The 20207-nt window shown below is 39.7% G+C and overlaps 1 pseudogene; it reads right to left on the bottom strand.

Moving 5' to 3' along the window:
- Positions 1–2269: 2269 nt before the first annotated feature.
- Positions 2270–5519, bottom strand: LOC129684799 (nucleolin-like; annotated as a pseudogene).
- Between the last annotated feature and the right edge of the window lie 14688 nt (positions 5520–20207).

Below are 20207 nucleotides of genomic sequence, written 5' to 3'. Positions count from 1 at the left end.
TCCACATCTCTCTTTATCTCTTTCTCTTTCATCTCTCTCTGTCTCGTTCTCTGTCACACACACCATACATAATAAACACACACACACACACACACACACACGCACACACACACACACGTCATATAGATCAATGAAACAAAAAAGAAGACTCCAACATGAGTCCATGTAACTACAGCCATCTGATATTTGACAAAAAGGCAAAAATCACACTTTTCAAAAAAGACAGCATCTTCAACAAAATGGTGCTGGGAAAACTAGGTTTCCACTGTTGAATAATGACATTAGACACATATCTATCACTCTGCACATAGTCTAACTCCAAGTGGATCAAAGACCTCAATATGAAACATGAAACGCTGAAACTGCTAGAAAAAAACATAAATAGTACCCTACAAAATGTAGGAAAGGAATTTTTAGATAGGACTCCGTTTGCTCAACAATTGACAAGTGGTACCTCATAAAACTAAAAATATTCTGAACAACTAAGGAAATAATTAATCAAATACAGGGGAATCCCACAGAATGAGGGAGAATTTTTACCAGCTATACATCTGACAGAGGATTAATGTTCAGAATATGGAAAGAACTGAAAAAGTTAAGAATACAAAGAACACAAGTTAAAAAAAAAATGGGCCATTGATCTAAACAGAGAAGTTTTTTTTTTTTCAGGGTTGTATTCATATATGTATTCATACACATACACAAACAGATATATATGTAATAGTAATAATCAATGAAGAAGCCATCAATTTGAGAATGGAAGAGAAGACAGGAGTTGGAGGAAGGACACCTTTGAGTGCCTGGAGGGAGGAAAGAGGAGGGGAAAAAAAGATTCAATCTCTTTTAATTAAACTGTATTAAAAGTAAATTACAAAAAGCTTTGAAAACAACAAATCTTTTTGCTAAGAAGTACAAAAGCCTACTCCAATTAGCTTGAAGTTATAAGAACTAAGTAAAGAGAGAGATCAAGAACACAAAAACTCAATCTTTCCTAGTAGGGTAGGGGAAAGCTGCTGGGCTCTGAGCATGGCATACTTCGGTGTTTTCTTTCTGACTCTTCCTCCAGGCCTCTGCTTCATGAAGGAGTCATGTCTTTTCAATATTCTTTCTGTTTTCTAGCCTTCTTCCCCCCATTTATTGAAAATATATTTTTGTAGGAAAAAAAGATTTTGTACATAGGGTAAAACAATATAAATTCAATCATAGAGATGGGGTTAGCTCTATTACCCATCTTGAAAAAGTTACCTGTTCAATGACAGAGCCACCCAAGCACATCCCAGAACAGTACACAGCCAAGGTGGTCTACTTAGACTCCATACAAAAACAACATCCCAAGAGAGAAAGAACCTGTTTGTTTTGACTGGGTTCATATAACTCAATAGCACACCACTTGAAATATTATCTTTATCCAGATTCCAAGCAGACCACAAAGCCTTTAATCTATCCTGTAATGTTCTTAGAAAGCTCTGCCACTGAACAGCAGCAGAGTAAAAACCTCACAGTCCTTTCTTTAAAATGAAGAGGGAAAGAATGGAATGGAGGGAACTGTTAAAATTTCATCTCCTTACTAAGCAAGAGGGAGGACTGTTGCTAAAATGCTCAATTCCTATCCAGAAAGGCAAAGAAGATGGACATCAGAAGAAGGAGAAAAGAGGGAACAGTCAGGAGCCTGACACAGAGGACCTCTGAAAGGCTCTGCCCTGAAGACTATCAATGCAGATGCCAAGACTTATGGGCAACCTTTGGGCAGAGTGCAGGGAATCTTAGGAAAGAAGTGAGAAACAGTAAGATCTGGAGAGGACAGGAACTCCACAAGGAGAGCAACAGAACCAAAAAATCTGAGCACAGGGGTCTTTCCTGAGACTGATACTCCAACCAAGGACTATGCATGGAGAAAACCTAAGACCCCTGAACAGATGTAGCCCATGGCAGTTTAGTATCCAAGTGGGTTCCATTGTAATAGGAACAGGGACTGTCTCTGACATGAACTGATTGGCCTGCTTTTTAATTACCTCCCCTTGAGGGGAAAGCAGCATTACCAGGCCACAGAAGAAGACAATGCAGCCACTCCTGTTGAGACCTAATTGACTAAGATCAGAAGGAAGGAAAAGAAGACCTCCCCTATCAGTGGACTTGGGAAGGGGAATGCATACAGAGGGTGGAGGAAGGGAGGGATTGGGACAGAAGGAGGGAGGAAACCACGGGGGGGGGGGGTGCAAAGTGAATAAAGTGTAATTAATAAAGAATTTTAAAAAAACTTAAAACAAATTCATCTTCTTTCCTTGTAGCCTGAAGTCTCCCCTTCCTCGTCTTCTGCTCCCTGGAAGCCTCTTCAGCCTGCAAAACCTCATTGGCCCCTGCTGCCAAATCTGCCTATTCCATCTCTCCCATCACCTTTTCCTCGGAAACCTCTTCTGTCTCCAGCTTGGCCATGGCAGCCACCTTCACCCTTAGGTTTAACCCAGTGGAAGGTAACCTTTTTTTCCATCAGTTTCTCCATCTTTCATGGCCTCCTTGGCAGCTTGGACATCTTCCTCACTATTAAAGTCTACAAAACCAAACCCTGAGGAAGGACCAGTTTCCTTATCAATGATTATTGTTGCATGAAGACAGCCCTCAAATGATTCTTTCAAGGTCTCTTCAGTGGCATCCTCTGACAAACCTCTGACTAACACAGATTTGGATGGCTGACTTGCATTAGGTGATTCCCTCTGTTCTTGTAACTCCAGCCCGATTGTTCTGCCCTCAATTTCCATTTTATTACAGGAATCTAAAGCTTCTTTAGCATCTTCAAATGAAGCAAATTCTACATATGCATATCCTTTACATTTGTCATTTGAGTTCTGGGGCACTTTGATAAAAGTTGCTTTCTCAAATACTTCCTGAAGAGTTTCTTCTGTTGCACTATAGGAAAGATTACTTAAAACCAAAGTTTTTGATTCACCAGCAGCACCCCAAGTGCTTTTTATTTACACTTCTTTCTTGTCTTTGTCCTTTCATTCCAGTGTAGTAGAGTGAAACAGATCGCCCATCAATTTCTGCTCCCTGCTTTTCTTCAAGGATTTTCTCTGCATCAGCTTCAGACTTAAATGCAATATAACCAATCCCTTTACTCTTCCCATCCTGGCTGACCAATCTGATCTCTGTGGCATCTTCAAATTAAACTTCTTTTAATTCATCCTCAGTAATGCTGAAAGAGAGCATTTTGGCTAAAAGTAATTCTTACAGCTCGGACTTTCTTACTATCTCTTCCTTTTGGTTTTTCTAATTTAATTTAATTGCCGAACACTTTTAAACCAGTGCGCTCTAAGGCTTTTCACAGGTCTTCAGCAGACTCGAAGTCCACATAACCAAGTTTCCTATTTGTACCAGTTCTGACATCCACAACAGCAAGATCATTTTTAGCAAAAAGTTCACTGATTGCAATTTTTAATTCTGCAATAGACTTGCTTGGATTAAGGTTGCCAATGAACCCATTGAAAATTGTAGATGATTCTGAGCCTTCTACTTTCTGTTTCCTGGCTTCAGGGGCTTCTTTCTATTTGGTCATTTGCTTCTTCCGTTTTCCAGGTGCTGTTTTAACAGATTTTTCTTTTTCTTCCTCCTCCTCTACTTCCTCTTCCTCCTCATCCTCATCTTCATCATCTTCTTTGTCATCCTCCTCCTCCTCAGCCATACTCTTGGCTTTCACAGGAACAACTTTTTTTTTTTTGGAGCTTTTTTTCTGTTGGCTGTTGTGATCTCCGTAACTTCTTCTGAGTCATCTCCTCTTCTTCATCATCATCTTCCTCATCTTCATCTTCTGATGCAGGGGTGTTTTTGCATCTTTTACGACTGGTGGCTCAAAATTCATCCTCCTCCTTCTCATCATCTTCATCCTCATCACTGGACTCTTTTTTTTGGCATTCTTAGCATTTTTTAGCCCCCTTGGCTGCTGTGACAGCGCCCTTTTTACCAGATTTTGCTACCAATGCTTTTGCTTGTGTATCTCCCTTCTTACCAAATGTTGCAACTACTTTGGCTGGTGTAACTGCCTTCTTAGCTGTTGTGCCTGTTGCCTTTTTGCCTGGGGCAACATTTGCTTTCTTAGCTGGTGTTGGAACTGCAACCTTTTTTGTTTATGAAACGACCACCTTCTTTGCTGGACTTGCAGTGGCTTTCTTGCTTTTTTCTTTCCTGAGGGATGACAATCTCTTCTTCACTGCTATCGTCTTCATCTTCTCACATTTCTTCATCTTCACTATCTTCTTCCACCTCCTTTGGGGGAGGAGCCATTACCTTGGACTCACCCTGGTATTTGCCAGCATTTGCGAGTTCCACCACGATGGCGGTTACAACAGTGGCTTGTGTGGAGAGCAAGCAGCTCAGAAGAGCTTAGGGGAACCCATGTGAAGTCAAGGGCCGCAGCAGGCACTGAAGACTCTGGGACACATACAGGTGCCCACCAGCTACAGCTAAAGTCCCGAAAAAAATATTTTTAAACATAATATATCCTGATTATGATTACCTTTCCCACTACACCTCCCAGTTTCTCCACACCACCCCTCCCATCCAGATCTACCTTCCCTTTCTCTCATTAGTAAAAAGACAAGCTTCTAAGGGATAATAATAATAAATGAAATGATAAAACAAAGACTGACACATCAGAATAAGACAAAACAAACAAGTAAAAGAGCCCAAGAAAAGTCACAAGAAATGGATATAGACAAAGAGACCCATTTGTTTATACACTCAGAAATACTATAAAAACACTAAAATGGAATCCATAATATATACTCAAAGGATCTTCAGGGTAAAAAGAGAGAAGAAAAAAATATAAATATATATACATATATTAAATAAAAACAAAAGATTAAAAAAAAAAGGAAATGCCTTGGCATGACTTTTGAGCTCATTTTCTGTTGGCCATCTAATGCTGGGCATGTAGCCTATGCTTGAGTAGTTTGTTTTCCCAGTGAGACTCCCTTAGAGAAAACGTTGCAAGTGGTTATCAGTTGGAAACTGCTTTGAGGTTGGGAATGGGGGACATGTGTCCACTTCTCCTTTCAGCCATTGGAACTCTTCCAGTGCATATACATGCAGCCCTCTGTATGCTGCCTCATTCTCTGTGACTTCATTTGTGTGTCAGTGTTGTTGATTTAGAAGGTCTTATTGCCTTGGTGTCCTTCATCTCCTCTGGATGTTACACTATTTCTGTCTCCTCTTCTCCAAGGAAGCCATGGTGCAGACCCATGCATAATCTGTGCTGTTTCAGTATCTTTGAGTTCATATGTGTTATCATGTTGATTTAGAGGAACTTATTTCTTTTTGGTTTTCTCCATCTACTCTGGCTATTAAATTCTTTCTGCTTTCTCTTCAACAGGGCTTCGTGAACCATGACATTTGATGGAGATATCTCATTTTAAGCTGAGTATTCTAAGATTTCTCACTCTGCATAATGTCTGACAGGGGGTCTCTGTATTTTTTCTCATTTGCTGCAAGACTAAGCTTTTCTGATGATGGCTGAACAAGGAACTGATCTATAAGTGTAGCAGAATGTCATTAGGAGTCATTTTATTGCTATATTCTTTCAGTAGAAAAGTAGTGTTTGGTTTTACCACAAGTCCCTGACATTTGCCACAAGATAAATGTCTCTTCAGGATATCATGCTTAATGAAGTAAGTCAAATACAAAACAGAAAATATAGTATGATTTCACATATATGTGGAAAACTTTTTTTTAAAAAAATTCAACTATAGAGATAGAGGATAAAGCAGTAGTTACTGGGAAAAAAGACAACTGAGAGGAAGTATAAAATATAGATCATAAGATACAAAGCAGCAGAGTAGTAAGATGATCAAGACTATAAATCTAATGTACAATATGAGGGGTATAGTTAATAATAGTGTACTGTAGTTGGATTTTTTTCAATATGAGATTATTATAGCTGTGCTTGAACACAAAAGGAACAACTGCTTGAGAGAATAAAATGTTAATTTTCTTAACAAACACTTTATTGTCTACATGCATCTCATAATATTATATTACATACATTAAATATACAAAAAATATTTTAAAAAGAAACATTTATTAAAGAAAAATACTGAACTTTAAGTAATAAAAGTAGGAATACATGGTCTGTTTTAGACACTCTTTATTCCTACTCTAGCTCTATTATCAGTATTTCTATAAGGGTAGACAAACCAATAACACCAGCAGCTATTCTGTTAAAGTGGACTAACTTGACTTGGAGAAGAACTCACAGAAGCCCATGCCCTGGGTTTTGGGAAGGCAAGCAACAGACTAAAAGAATACCTAGAAATATAAAAAGATGATCCAGAGAAGGAGATAGTTAAAGGTTCTTGAAAAGCTCCAAGATATATTTTGTGTTTAGAAACATTGCACAGTGGTGCTAGGTTGTGTGCACACTAAGGAGAGATGGATAATTGCAAGGGACTTTTTCTTGTCCCTGGAAGAAAATGAAGCCTCATGCAGGTATAAAGAAGACAGGAGAAAATGAGAAAGTAAAAACTATTGAAGACATTTTCCTTTTTAAAATTATTATCGTTTATTACAATGTATTCAATTTGTATCCTGGCTGTGGTCTCCTCTCTCTTCTCCTCCCAATCCCACCCTTGCTTCCTTTTCTCCACATGTGCCCCTCCCCTAGTGCACTGATAGGAGAGCTCCTCCTCCCCTTCTATTTGACCCTAGCCTATCAGGTCTCATCAAGATTGGTTGGATTGTCTTCCACTATGGCCTGGCAAGCCTGCACCCACCAGGGGGAGGTGATCAGAGAGCCTGTCACTGAGTTAATGACAGAGAAAACCCCTGTCCCCCTTATTAGGCAACCCATTTGGATACTGAGTCTATGGGCTTCTTCTGAGCTGCGATTTTAAGGCCTCTCAATCCATTGTCCTTGGTTGGGGTATCAGTCTCTGCAGGACACAAGGGCTCAGGTTTTTGTTCTGTTCTGTTTGTTTGTTTGTTTGTTTGTTTGTTTGTTTGTTTGTTTTTCGGCTCTGTTGGTCTCCTTTTGGAGCTCCTGTCCCCCCAGGTCTTTCTATCTCCCCCTTCTTTCATAATATTCTCTGCATTCTCCCCAAAGTTTGGCTATGAGTCTCAGCCTCTGCTTCGATACCTGGATCAGTAGAGTCTTTCAGAGGCCGTCTGTGGTAGGCTCCTGTACTGTCCCCTTTCTTTTCCTGCTTCCAGTGTCTATCTTATTTGTCCTTCTGAATGAGGATTGTGCAACTTCCCTATGGTATTCTTTGTTGCTTTGCTTCTTTAGGAGTATAGATTTTAGTATGTTTATCCTATATTATATGGCTAATATCCACTTATGAGTGAATATATACCATGTGTGTCTTTCTGCTTCTGGGTTACCTCACTTAAGATGATCTTTTCTAGTTCCCACCATTTGCCTGCAAATTGCATGATTTCCTTTTTTTTAATAGCTGAACAGTATTCCATTGTGTAAATGTGCTACAGTTTCTATATCCATTCCTCCACTGAGGGACAACTAGGTTGTTTCTAGCTTCTGCCTATTAGAAATAGAGCTGCTATGAAAATGGTTGAGCTATTGTCCTTGCAGTACACTTGAGCATATTTTGGTTATATTCCTAGGAGTGGTATAGCTGGATATTGAGGTAGCACTATTTGTAATTGTCTCAGAAAACACCAGATTGAGTTCCAAAGTGTTTGTACAAGTTTACATCCCCACCAGCAATGGAGGAAGGCTCTCCTATCTCCACATCCTCTCCAGCATGTGTTGTCATTTGAGTTTTTTATCTTAGCCATTCTGATGAGTGTAAGGTGAAATATCAGGGTTGTTTTGATTTGCAATTATTTCAATCTTCTTGTATCTGTTGATGCTTGCTTTGTGACCAACTATATGATCAATTTTGGAGAAGCATCCATGGAGTGCTGAGAAAAAGGTATACTCCTTTGAGTTTGGGTGAAAGGTTCTGAAGACATTTCTTAGGTCCACTTAATTTAGGACCTCTGTAAGTGTCATTATTTCCATAATTAGATTCTGTCTTGATGATCTGTTCCTTGGTGAGAGTGCAGTGTTGAAGTCTCCCATTATTGTGGTGTTGGAATGGATGTGTGATTTGAGCTGTAATAATGTTTCCATTATGAATGCAGGTACTCTTGTGTTTGGAGCATACATGTTCAGGATTGTGATGTCCTCCTGATGGGTTTTTCTTTTGATGAGAATGAAGTGTCCCTCCTCATCTTTTTTGATTAATTTTGGTTGAGAGTCCATTTTGTCAGATATTAAGATAGCTACTTCAGCTCGTTTTCTATGCTGTTTGCTTGAAAAAACTTTTTCCAGCCCTTTACCTTGATGTAGTGTCTGTCTTTGTTGCAGAGGTGTTTCTTGGATGCAGCAGAATGTTGGATCTTGTTTCCAGCACAATTCTGTTAGTCTGTGTCTTTTTTTTTTTTGGATAGTCGAGTTCATTGATGTTGATAGATAATAGTGACCAATGAATGCTAGTTTCTTTTATTGTGGAGTTGGTGGTGATAGTGTGTTTGTGTGTTTATTTTATTTTGATTTTTTTGTTGTGAGGTTATCTATGTCCTGTGTTTTCTTGACTGTAGTTGATTTCATTAGATTGGGAGTTTTCTTCTAGTATCTTCTATAGGGCTGTGTTGCTGTGTGGATATTGTTAAACTTTAGTTTTGTCATGGAATATTTTGTTTTCTCCATCTATGTTGACTGAAAATTTTACTGGATATAGTAGTATGGCTTGGCATCTGTAATCTCTAAGCTTCTGCATGATATCTGTCCAGGCCCTTCTGGCTTTCATAGTCTCTGTTGAGAAGTCTGCTGTGATTCTGATAGGTCTGCCTTTATATTTTACTTGGCATTTTCCCCTTGCCGCTTTTAATATTTTTCTTTGTTCTGTAGATTTAGTGTTTTGACTATGATGTGACATGAGGAGTTCCTTTTCTGGTCTAGTCTATTTGGTGTTTTGCAGGCCTCTTGAATGTTTATGGACATCTCTTTCTTTAAATTGGAAAAAATTTCTTCTATGACTTTCTTGAAATGTATTCTGGACCTTGGAGCCAGGAATCTTCTTTTTCATCTATTCCTATTATTCTTAGATTTCTTTTTTTTAATTAATTACACTTTATTCATTTTGTATCCCCCCATAAGCCCCTCCCTCTTCCCCTTCCAATCCCACCCTCCCTCCCCTTTCAGCATGCATGCCCTTCCCCAAGTCCACTGATACGGGAGGTCTTCCTTGACTTCTTTGTGATCTTAGTCTATCAGTTCTCATCAAAAGTGGCTGCATTGTCCTCTTCTGTGGCCTGGTAGGGCTGCTCCCCCCTCAGGGGGAGGTGATCAAAGAGCAGACAAATTAGACTATGTCAGAGGCAGTCCCTCTTCCCATTACTATGTAACCCACTTGGACACTGAACTGCCATGGGCTACATCTGTGCAGGGGTTCTAGGTTATCTCCATGAATAGTCCTTGGTTTGAGTATGATTTTCTGGAAAGTTCCCTGTGTTCAAATTTTCTTGTTCTGTTGCTCTCCTTGTGGAGTTCCTGTCCTCTCCAGCTCTTACTATTTCCCACTTCTTACATAAAATTCCATTCACTCTGCCAGACTGTTGGCCATCAGGCTCAGCATCTGCTTTGATAGTCTGCAGGGCAGAGGCTTTCAGAGGCCCTCTGTGGCAGGTTCCTAGTTTGTTTCCTGTTTTCTTCTTCTGGCTTTCAGAGGCCCTCTGTGGCAGGTTCCTAGATTGTTTCCTGTTTTCTTCTTCTTCTGATGCCCATCCTTCTTTGCCTTTCAGGATGGGGATTGAGTGTTTTAGTTAGGGTCCTCTCACTTGTTTGGTTTCTTTAACAGATTTTAGTGGGTTTGTCTTATGTTGTATGTCTATATGAGTGAGTATATACCGTGTGTGTCTTTTTGCTTCAGGGACAACTCACTAAGGATGATCCTTTTCAGGTCCCACCATTTACCTGCAAATTTCATGATTTCCTTATTTTTCATTGCTGAGTAATACTCCATTGTATAGATGTACCACAATTTCTGCATCCATTCTTCAGTTGAGGGGCATCTGGGTTGTTTCCAGCTTCTGGCTATTACAATTTTATTTTTTTCTTATTAGTTACATTTTATTAACTCTGTATCCCAGCTGTATCCCGCTCCCTCATTCCCTCCCAATCCCACACTCCCTCCCTCATCTCCACCCTGCCCCTTTCCAAGTCCACTGATGGGGGGGACCTCCTACCCATTCATCTGACTGTTTTATTAAGTATCTTCAGGACTGGCTGCAAAGTCCTCCTCTGTGGCCTAACAGGACTGCTCCTCCCTTGGGAGGGGGTGGGGAAGTCAAAGAGCCAGTCATTGAGTTCCTGTTAGAAATAGTCCTTGTTCCCCTCACTATGGGAAACCAATTGGTCACTGAGCTGCCACGGGCTACATCTGAGCAGAGGTTCTAGGTTATATCCATACATGGTCCTTGGTTGAGTCTCAGTCTCAGAAAAGACCCTGTGGAGCTCCTATCCTTTCCCCATCATACTAACTCCCCTTCTTTCATATGATTCCCTATACTCTGCCGAAGGTTTGGTTATGACGCTCAGTATCTGCTTTGAAACACTGCTAGGTAGAGTCTTTCAGATGCCTTCTGCGGTAGACTCCTGTCATACATTCAATGCACATCCCATCTGTCTTTCTAAATGAGGATTGATCATCTTACCCGTGTCTGCTCTCTTGATTATCTTTTTTAGGTATATAGATTTCATTAAGATTATCATATCTTATAGGTCTATATAAGTGAGTATATACCATGTTTGTCTTTCTCCTTCTGGGATATTTCACTCAGAATGATCTTTTCTAGATGCCACCATTTGCCTGCAAATTTCATTATTTTCTCCTTTTTGATTGCTGAGTAGTATTCCATTGTGTAAAAATACCACAATTTCTGTATCCATTCCTCCATTGATGGACATCTGGGTTGTTTCCAGGTTCTGGCTATTACAAATAAAGCTGCTATGAACATGGTTGAACAAATGTCCTTGTTGTGTACTTGAGCAAATTTTGGGTATATACCTAGGAGTGGTATAGCTGGGTCTTGAGGAAGCACTATTCTTAATTGTCTGAGAAAGTGCCAGATAGACTTCCAAAGTGGTTGTAGCAGTTTACTTTTCCATCAGCAGTGGAGGAGGGTTCTCCTTTCTCCACAACCTCTCCAGCATGTGTTGTCACTTGAGGTTTTGATCTTGGCCATTCTGATGGGTGTAAGGTGAAATCTCAGGGCTGTTTTGATTTGCATTTCCCTAATGGCTAATGAGGTTGAGCATTTCTTTAAGTGTTTCTCTGCCATTCGATATTCCTCTGTCGAGAATTCTCTGTTTAGCTCTGTTCCCCATTTTTTAATTGGATTACTTGGTTTGCTGCTTTTCAGCTTCTTTAGTTCTTTGTATATACTGGAAACTAGCTCTCTGTCAGATAAAGGGTTGGTAAAGATTCTTTCCCAATCTATAGGCAGTCGTTGTGTTTTGATGACGGTGTCCTTTGCTTTACAGAAGCTTTTCAGTTTCATGAGGTCCCATTTATTGATTGTTGGTCTTAGAGCCTGTGCTGTTGGTGTTCTGTTCAGGAAGTTGTCTCCTGTGCCAATGAGTTCTAGGCTGTTCCCCACTTTTTCTTCTAACCGATTTAGAGTATCTGGTTTTTTGTTGAGGTGTGTGATTCACTTGGACTTTAGTTTACTTCTATGATTTTCTTGAAAATATTTTCTGGACCTTGGAGCCTGGAATCTTCTTTTTCATCAATTCTTAGATTTCATCTTTTCATGGTGTCCTTGCTTTCTTGGATGTTTTGTGTTTGGAACTTCTCTAATTTTACTTTTTCTTTGAGAGATGTATCAATTTCTGCAATTGTTTCTTCAGCGCCTGAGATTCTCTCTTCCATTTCTTACATTCTGTTTTTTATGCTTACTGTTGTGTTTCCTGATCTGTTCTCTAAGTTCTCCAGCTCCAGAGTTTTCTCTGTATGTATTTTCTTTATTGATTCTAATTCTGTTTTCATGTCTTGCACCATTTCCTTAATCTGTTTGAATGTGGATTCCTGTCTTTGCATGATGGCATCTATTTTTGTTTGTTTGTTTCCTCTTTATGCCCTGTAATAACTGGATAAGCATGGATTTTAATTCCTTTTCCTTTGTTTCCGATGAATTAAAACAGCCATTGATTTGGGGTTTTGCTCATGAAAGCATGATGTCCTGATTTTTGTTGGATGTGTTCTTACTCAGGCCTCTAGCCTTCTAATGGCCAGTAGCCTTTGTTGTTTGTTTTTGGAGCCTCTATTGCAGACTGGAGCCATCTGTCTCTGGAAGCTGGAGTATTCTTCAGGAAGATGAGAGAGGTCTTTTGTTTTGTGAGTGGGTGTTGGTGTTTCAGATGCAGCTATGGGAGGAAGGTCACAGACACTTGTGTGCAAGCGCAGGAGTGTGCATGGAGATGTGACTGCTTGGAAGGGTGAAGTGTAAGGGAGGAGCACCAAAGCAGGTTGTGATACAGGCACTGTTTGCTGTATGCAGGCGCAAATGCTCTGAATGGCTCAGTAACCCATAGGCCTGTCTTAGTATTATGCTCCAAGTGCTCAGATCTGTCTGGGGTGCACCATCTTAGTTCCAGGAATTATTTGCAAACAATGTTGAGAATGCTGTTCCAGGGCTCCTTATATTGCCCACAGTGGGGGTGTGGATGGGAAGGATCCGATGTCTTGCTGCTAGTGTAGAGGGTCCCTGATGTGGGGCTCTGTATGCACTCTCTCCCGGAAGCATTCACTCACAAGCAGGTGTGTAAAGCACAAATGGCCCATGAACTCACTTGCAGGCTTATGCGGTAATCTCAGAGAGCCTGCAGTTTCCTATTCTCAGATTTTGGACCCCTGTTTGGTCGTTAGAGTAAGGAGGGGACCTATACCTGGGGTTAGCCACTGCTGCTCCACTGGGGCAAGGGGAGCAAGTGAAGGTGCAGCTGAAAGTGCAGGGAGTCAAAGTTCACCACTCTCAAACCCCAGGAGACATCCATAGGGTCCTGGATCCAATCTGTCCCAGATCATGGGTTGTCCTCTCTAGCTCTGAGAGTCTCAAAGCCAGTGCTTTGGCTTCAGCTGCCCAGCCACTCACCAGTTTTGGAGTTTAGGATCTTCTGCCCTTCAGAAATGGTCAGCACTGGTTGCCACCATCTTGGAGCCTCCATGATAAACTTTTTTTTTCTTTCCAATTCTATTCTTTTTTTATTTTTAATTATACTTTATTTACTTTGTATCCCCCCTCTAGTTCCTTCCCTCCTCCCCTCCCAATTCCTCCCTTCCTTCCCCTTCTCCACATACTCCCGTCCCCAAGTCCACTAGTAGGGGAGGGTTTCTTTTTCTTCCTTCTGATCCTAGTCTGTTAGATCTCATCAGGAGTGGTTGCACTGTCTTCCTCTGTGGCCTGGTAAGGCTGCTCCCCCCTCAGGGGGAGGTGATCAAAGAGCAGGCCAATCAGTTCATGTCAGAAGCAGTCCCTGTTCCCATTACTATGGAACCCACTAGAACACTGAACTGCCATGGGCTACATCTGTGCAGGGGTTCTAGGTTATCTCCATGCATGGTACTTGGTTGGAGTATGAGTCTCAGGAAAGACCCCTGGGCTTAAATTCTTTGGTTCTATTGCTCTCCTCGTGGACCTCCTGTCCTCTCCAGCTCTTCCTATTATTTCGCACTTCTTTCATAAGATTCCCTGCATTCTGCCCAAAGTTTGGCCATAAGTCGGAACATCTGCTTTGATAGTCTGCCTGGCAGAGCCTTTCAGAGGCCCTCGGTGGGAGGCTCCTAACCTGTTTCCTGTTTTCTTCTTTTTCTGATGTCCATCCTCTTTGCCTTTCAGAATAGGGATTGAGCATTTTAGCCAGAGACCTCCCTCTTGATTAGTTTCTTTAGGTGTACATATTTTAGTAGGTTTGTCCTATATTGTATGTCTATATGAGTGAGTATATACCGTGTGTGTCTTTCTCCTTCAGGGATAGCTCACTCAGGATGTTCCTTTCCAGATCCCACCATTTACTTGCAAATTTCATGATTTCCTTGTTTTTCATTGCTGAGTAATATTCCATTGTGTAGATGTACCACAATTTCTGTATCCATTCTTCAGTTGAGGGGCAACTGGGTTGTTTCCAGCTTCTGGCTATTACAAATAAAGCTGTTACAAACATGGTTGAGCAAATGTCCTTATTGTGTACTTGAGCCTCTTTTGGATATATGCCTAGGAGTGGTATAGCTGGATCTTGAGGAAGCGCTATTCCTTTTTTGAGAAATCGCCAGATTGATTTCCAGAGTGGTTGTACCAGTTTACATTCCTATCAGCAGTGGAAGAGGGTTCCCCTTTCTCCACAACCTCTCCAGCATGTGTTGTCACTTGAGGTTTTGATCTTGGCCATTCTGATGGGTGTAAGGTGAAATCTCAGGGCTGTTTTGATTTGCATTTCCCTGATGGCTAATGACCTTGAGCATTTTTTTAACTGTTTCTCTGCCATTTGATATTCTTCTATCGAGAATTCTCTGTTTAGCTCTGTTCCCCATTTTTTAATTGGATTACTTGACTTGTTGCTTTTCAACTTCTTTAGTTCTTTATATATACTGGATATTAGTTCTCTGTCAGATATAGGGTTGGTGAAGATTCTTTTCCAATCTGTAGGCAGTCGTTTTGTTTTGAGGATGGTGTCCTTTGCTTTACAGAAGCTTTTCAGTTTCATGAGGTTGGTAAACGTTTATACAATATGAATATTTATAGTGACATATTCCCACATACATCTACTGGCAAAGGGTATAAACATTGATGCTTCATTGTTTTTTTTTATTTTTTAAAATAATTTATTCACCTTACAGCCCAAAGTAGCCCCCTCTCTCATCTCCTCCCAGTCCCACCCTTTCTCATCCCTTATCTCCTTCCCCTAGTCACCAGACTTTAAGGTTTTTAAAAAGGACTTTTGAATAATAGTTGGGATGGTCTATAAGGTAGTCCAAGGATTCTCAATCTCAGAACTATGGTACGTAAACTAAAACAGTTTGGATCCCTCTGATTGCTTAGTTTTACTATAATACAGTAAAAGTTGCATGTGACAAAAACTTGTTTTCCCATAGAGGCATATAATAACAACAATTATAGTTAACCCATTCCTATCCACTACATCTGTGATGGACACAACAAAACAGTCCAAACACAACTGCATGATTTTTAACAAACTGAGGCCTCCAGATACTTGTTTTCTTGAAGTTTGCTCACAAGCATTCAGAATTCCCCTCACATCATTCCATTATTGGACTATGTTATAACACTACCCAGTTTGAAATTTTTTCAGGAGCCTTAGCAATTAACACAAGGGATAAAGCCCTATCTACCCTTTACCTTGTAATACTTTCTGTGGTTGTAACATTCCTGATTTTTATGTTTTAAACACTTTCCTATGGATATTGAGGTTTTCATTTTTTTTTCTTGGATGACACAGGGTAAGGTGTCTGGCTGGAACACTGCAGGGTTATCCCTAAGTTGGGTTTTAATGATGCTTTGTGTTTTGTCTTGTGATTTGTACAATAGTTTTGGAGATAAGTCTTCAGATACCATTTCTATTGTACTGAAAAAATGTTCAGACTATACAAAAAGTATTCTTTGTTGTATAGCAAAATGAATATATTTAATGCTCTTGAGTTGTATATTTAAATGGTTATTGGGTATATTTTATGCCACTTATTTTAACCACAATTAAAAAATAATAAGATTTCCTCACACATCTCCTACTCAAATGATCTCCATGTTGGTGCTAAGTACAAGTCACAGACTTGGAAGCTTTATGGCACCAATGGATGGATAATGAAAATAAATTTCAAAAGTTGGACTATAGTACAGCTTGAGATCAGGGATGGAGATACCTCCAGAAGATCTTTTATTGTAGAGCATTGTTTTTAGCAATTCTCGGTTTCTTGTTATTCCATACGAAGTTGAGAATTTTTCTTTCCAGGTCTTTAAAGAATTGTGTTGGCAATTTGATGGGAATTGCATTAAATCTGTAGATTGCTTTTGGTAAGATGGTCATTTTTACTATGTTAATCCTGCCAAGCCATGAGCATGGGAGATCTTTCCATCTTCTCATATCTTCCTCTAATTCTTTCTTCAGAGACTTGAAGTTTTTTTCTTTTTTTTTTTTTATGTAACTAGCATAATCTTTATTTAGAAGCAAGGCTATTAATTGCCAGTACACACAATATAGCTCAAATACATAACACGGTCTTTATTTATTTATTTATTTATTTATTTATTTATTTATTTATTTTTTTAAATTTTTTTATTTTTTAAGTTTTTTTCATACAAGTCTTTGGCTTGCTTGGTTAGGATTACACCAAGGTATTTTATGTCATTTGTGGCTATTGTGAATGGTGTTGTTTCTCTAATTTCTTTCTCAGCCCTTTTGTCTTTTGTATACAGGTGGGCTACTGATTTTTTTTGAGTTGATTTTGTATCCGGCCACTTTGCTGAAGGTGTTTATCAGCTGTAGGAGTTCCCTGGTAGAGTTTTTGGGGTCACTCATGTATAATATCATATCATCTGCAAATAGTGATACTTTGACTTCTTCCTTTCCCATCTGTATCCCCTTGATCTCCTTCGACTGTCTTATTGCTCTAGCAAGGACTTCCAGCACTATGTTGAAGAGATATGGAGAGAGTGGGCAGCCTTGTCTTGTCCCTGATTTCAGTGGGATTGCTTTAAGTTTCTCTCCGTTCAGTTTGATGTTGGCTATAGGCTTGCTGTATATCGCCTTTACTATGTTTAGATATGTGCCTTGTATCCCTGATCTCTCCAGTACTTTAAACATGAATGGATGTTGGATTTTGTCAAATGCTTTTTCAGCATCTAGGGAGATTATCACGTGTTTTTTTTTTTCTTTCAGTTTGTTAATATGGTGGATCACATTGATGGATTTCCGTATATTGAACCACCCCTGCATACCTGGGATGAAGCCTACTTGGTCGTACTGGATAATATCTTTGATGTGTTCTTGGATTCGGTTTGCAAGTATTTTGTTAAGTATTTTTGCATCAATGTTCATAAGGGAGATTGGCCTGAAATTCTCTTTGTTTGTTGAGTCTTTGTGGGGTTTAGGTACCAAGGTGACTGTGGCTTCATAGAATGAGTTTGGTAATGTTCCTTCTGTTTCTATTTTGTGGAATAGTTTGAAGAGAATTGGAGTTAGCTCTTCTTTGAAGGTCTGGTAGAATTCTGCGCTGAAGCCATCTGGTCCTGGGCTTTTTTTGGATGGGAGACTTTTGATGACTGCTTCTATTTCTTTGGGGGATATAGGACTATTTAATTGATTTATCTGGTCCTGATTCAGCTTTGGTAAGTCAAATCGATCAAGAAAATTTTTCATTTCATTTAGATTTTCAAATTTTGTTGAATATAGACTTTTGAAGTAAGTCCTAATGGTTGTTTGGATTTCCTCAGTGTCTGTAGTTATGTCCCTCTTTTCATTTCTGATTTTGTTGATTTAGGTGGTGTCTCTCTGCCTTTTAGTTAGCTTGGCTAAGGGTTTGTCAATCTTGTTGATTTTCTCAAAGAACCACACTTGGTTTCATTGATTCTTTGAATTGTTTTATTTGTTTCTAATTGATTGATTTCAGCCCTGAGTTTGATTATTTCCAGCCGTCTACTCCTTTTTGGTGTGTCTGCTTCTTCTTTTTCTAGGGTTTTTAAGTGGGTCATTAAGTTGCTTGAATGAGCTGTCTCGAATTTCTTCTTGAAGGCACTTAGTGCTATGAACTTTCCTCTTAGCACTGCTTTCATTGTGTCCCACAAGTTTGGGTATGTTGTGTCTTCATTTTCATTGAGTTCTAGAAAGGCTTTAATTTCTTTCTTTATTTCTTCCCTGACCCAGCTGTCATTTAGTAACAAGTTGTTCAGTTTCCATGTGTGTGTAGGTTTTTTGCTATTTCTGTTGTTGTTGAAGTCCAGCTTTATTCCATGGTGATCAGACAGGATACAAGGGATTATTTCAGTCTTCTTGTATCTGTTGAGGCTTTCTTTGTGACCAACTATATGGTCTATTTTAGAGAAGGTTCCATGAGGTGCTGAGAAGAAGGTAAGTTCTTTTGTGTTTGGGTGTAAATTTCTGTAAATGTCTGTGAGGTCCATTTGATTCATGACCTCTGTCAGAGATATTGTTTCTTTGTTTAATTTCTGTTTTGTTGACCTGTCCTTTGTTGAGAGTGGGGTGTTGAAGTCTCCCACTATTAATGTGTGGGGATCTATATGTGGTTTAAATTTTATCAATGTTTCTTTTACAAATGTGGGTGCTCTTGCATTTGGGCCATAGATGTTCAGGATTGTGATGTCTTCCTGGTGGAATTTTCCCTTATTGAGTATGAAGCACTTTTTTAAACTGTTTCATTTGGAGTTCCTTAAAAACTCTCCCTTCCAAACCCCTAACCCTAGGTAGGAGAGAGGTTACTTCTCCCACCTTTTTAGAGTCAGTGGGTTCTTTTAGGGCTATACCAATCTCTGTCAGCTGCAAACACAGCAAGCAGTCTCCCCCAAGCTGCTGTGCTTAAATGTTTCTCTCTGTTTCCAAGCTGCCACACTGCCCATCTCTGGTCTCTCCAAACTGTCACTGGCCACACACCACTATCACTGCTGCACACCACATTTTCTCCTTCTGGGATCTCATTTATATCCCTCAGAATCCTAGACCATGCCCCTCTTTGTGTTGTATGAGGCAGGATGTTACCACTTGGCAATGACCATGCTCCCTACAGACAATGATCAGCTGTGGACAAACTAAAGCCCAAACTAAAATCCCACACTTGGGATTAAAACAAAAACTTATTTACATAACATAACTGATTTTTTTTAAAGAAACCAAAACTTCTATTACTGATCTCTGAGCCATAGATACAAGAACTGTGATGTAGATGTATCCATTAGGGCTCAGCTCCCTATGATCTGTTATCTGTACATTGTGTCCAGTTGTGGTTTTTATGCTGGTCTCCATTTGCTGTAAAGAGAAGCTTCTTTGATGACGGTAGTAGTTACACTTATCTGTGGGTGTAAGGATTAGTATTAGAGTGTAAGAAACTGTGTTTGTCTGTTAAAGTGGTGGTAGTAGATTGTTTTCTAAGGTTCATAACTTCTCTAGCCTGTTTCTCATGCGTGGGGTGTTGTTAATCTATGATTCAAGTGGCTTAACTTGTTTTTATTTTTATTTTTGTTTCTTTGAGAAGCTTCCATACTGTTTTGTACAATGACTAGAATAATTTACATTTCTACCAACAGAATATGTTGCTGTTTGTTTTCTTGCTTTTCTTTACTTTTTTTCCTTCCTTCCTTCCTTCCTTCCTTCCTTCCTTCCTTCCTTCCTTCCTTCCTTCCTTCCTTCCTTCCTTCCTTCCTTCTTCATTCTTTTGACAGAGTGTGGTGGTTTGAGTAGGTTTGGCCATGGTAGGGTCATGTGTTTGAATGCTTGGCCCACAGGGAGTGGCACTATTAGGACGTGTGTATTTTTTAAGGTAGGTATGGTCCTGTTGTAGGAAGTGTGTCACTGTGTGGGTAGAGCTTTGGGGTTTCCTATGCTCATGCTCTCCCCAGTGTGGAATAAGTTTCTTCCTGGCTGCCTTTTGATCAAGATGTAGAACTCTCAGCTCCTTCAGCACCATGTCTGCCTGCAAGCTTCCATACTTCCTGCCATTAATAATAATGGACTAAACCTCTGAAACTATATGTCACCCCATTTAAATGTTAGTCTTTATAGTAAGAGTTGACTTGATCATGGTGTCTCTTCACAGCAATGGAAACCCTCATTAAGACATATGGTTTCTCTATTGTAGCCATGGCTATACTGGAAATTTCTTTGTAGACCAGGCTGACCTTGAACTCACAGAGATCCACCTGCCTTTGCCTCCCAACTGCTAAGATTAAAAACGTGTGCCACCATGCACTGTTTTCTAATGATAGCCACTTTGACAGGAGTGAGATATAATCTCAATGTACTTTGAATTTGCATCTCCCTGATGGCTAAACATGTTCAGCATTTTTCTCTATAACTAATTCATTATTTTGAAAGTGTCTGTTTAATTTTTTGTCTGTTTATTATTTGAATTATTAATCTATTTTGTAGTTTTTAATTCTTTCTGTATTCTGGGTATTAATCCATAGATCTTTGTCTA

The sequence above is a fragment of the Psammomys obesus genome, unplaced genomic scaffold (genome assembly GCF_907164565.1).
Source record: "Psammomys obesus unplaced genomic scaffold, mPsaObe1.curated_primary_1811, whole genome shotgun sequence".
Classification (NCBI taxonomy): Eukaryota; Metazoa; Chordata; class Mammalia; order Rodentia; family Muridae; genus Psammomys; species Psammomys obesus.
The sequence above is the reverse complement of the archived record's forward strand: the minus strand, read 5'-3'. Positions and strand labels throughout refer to the sequence as shown.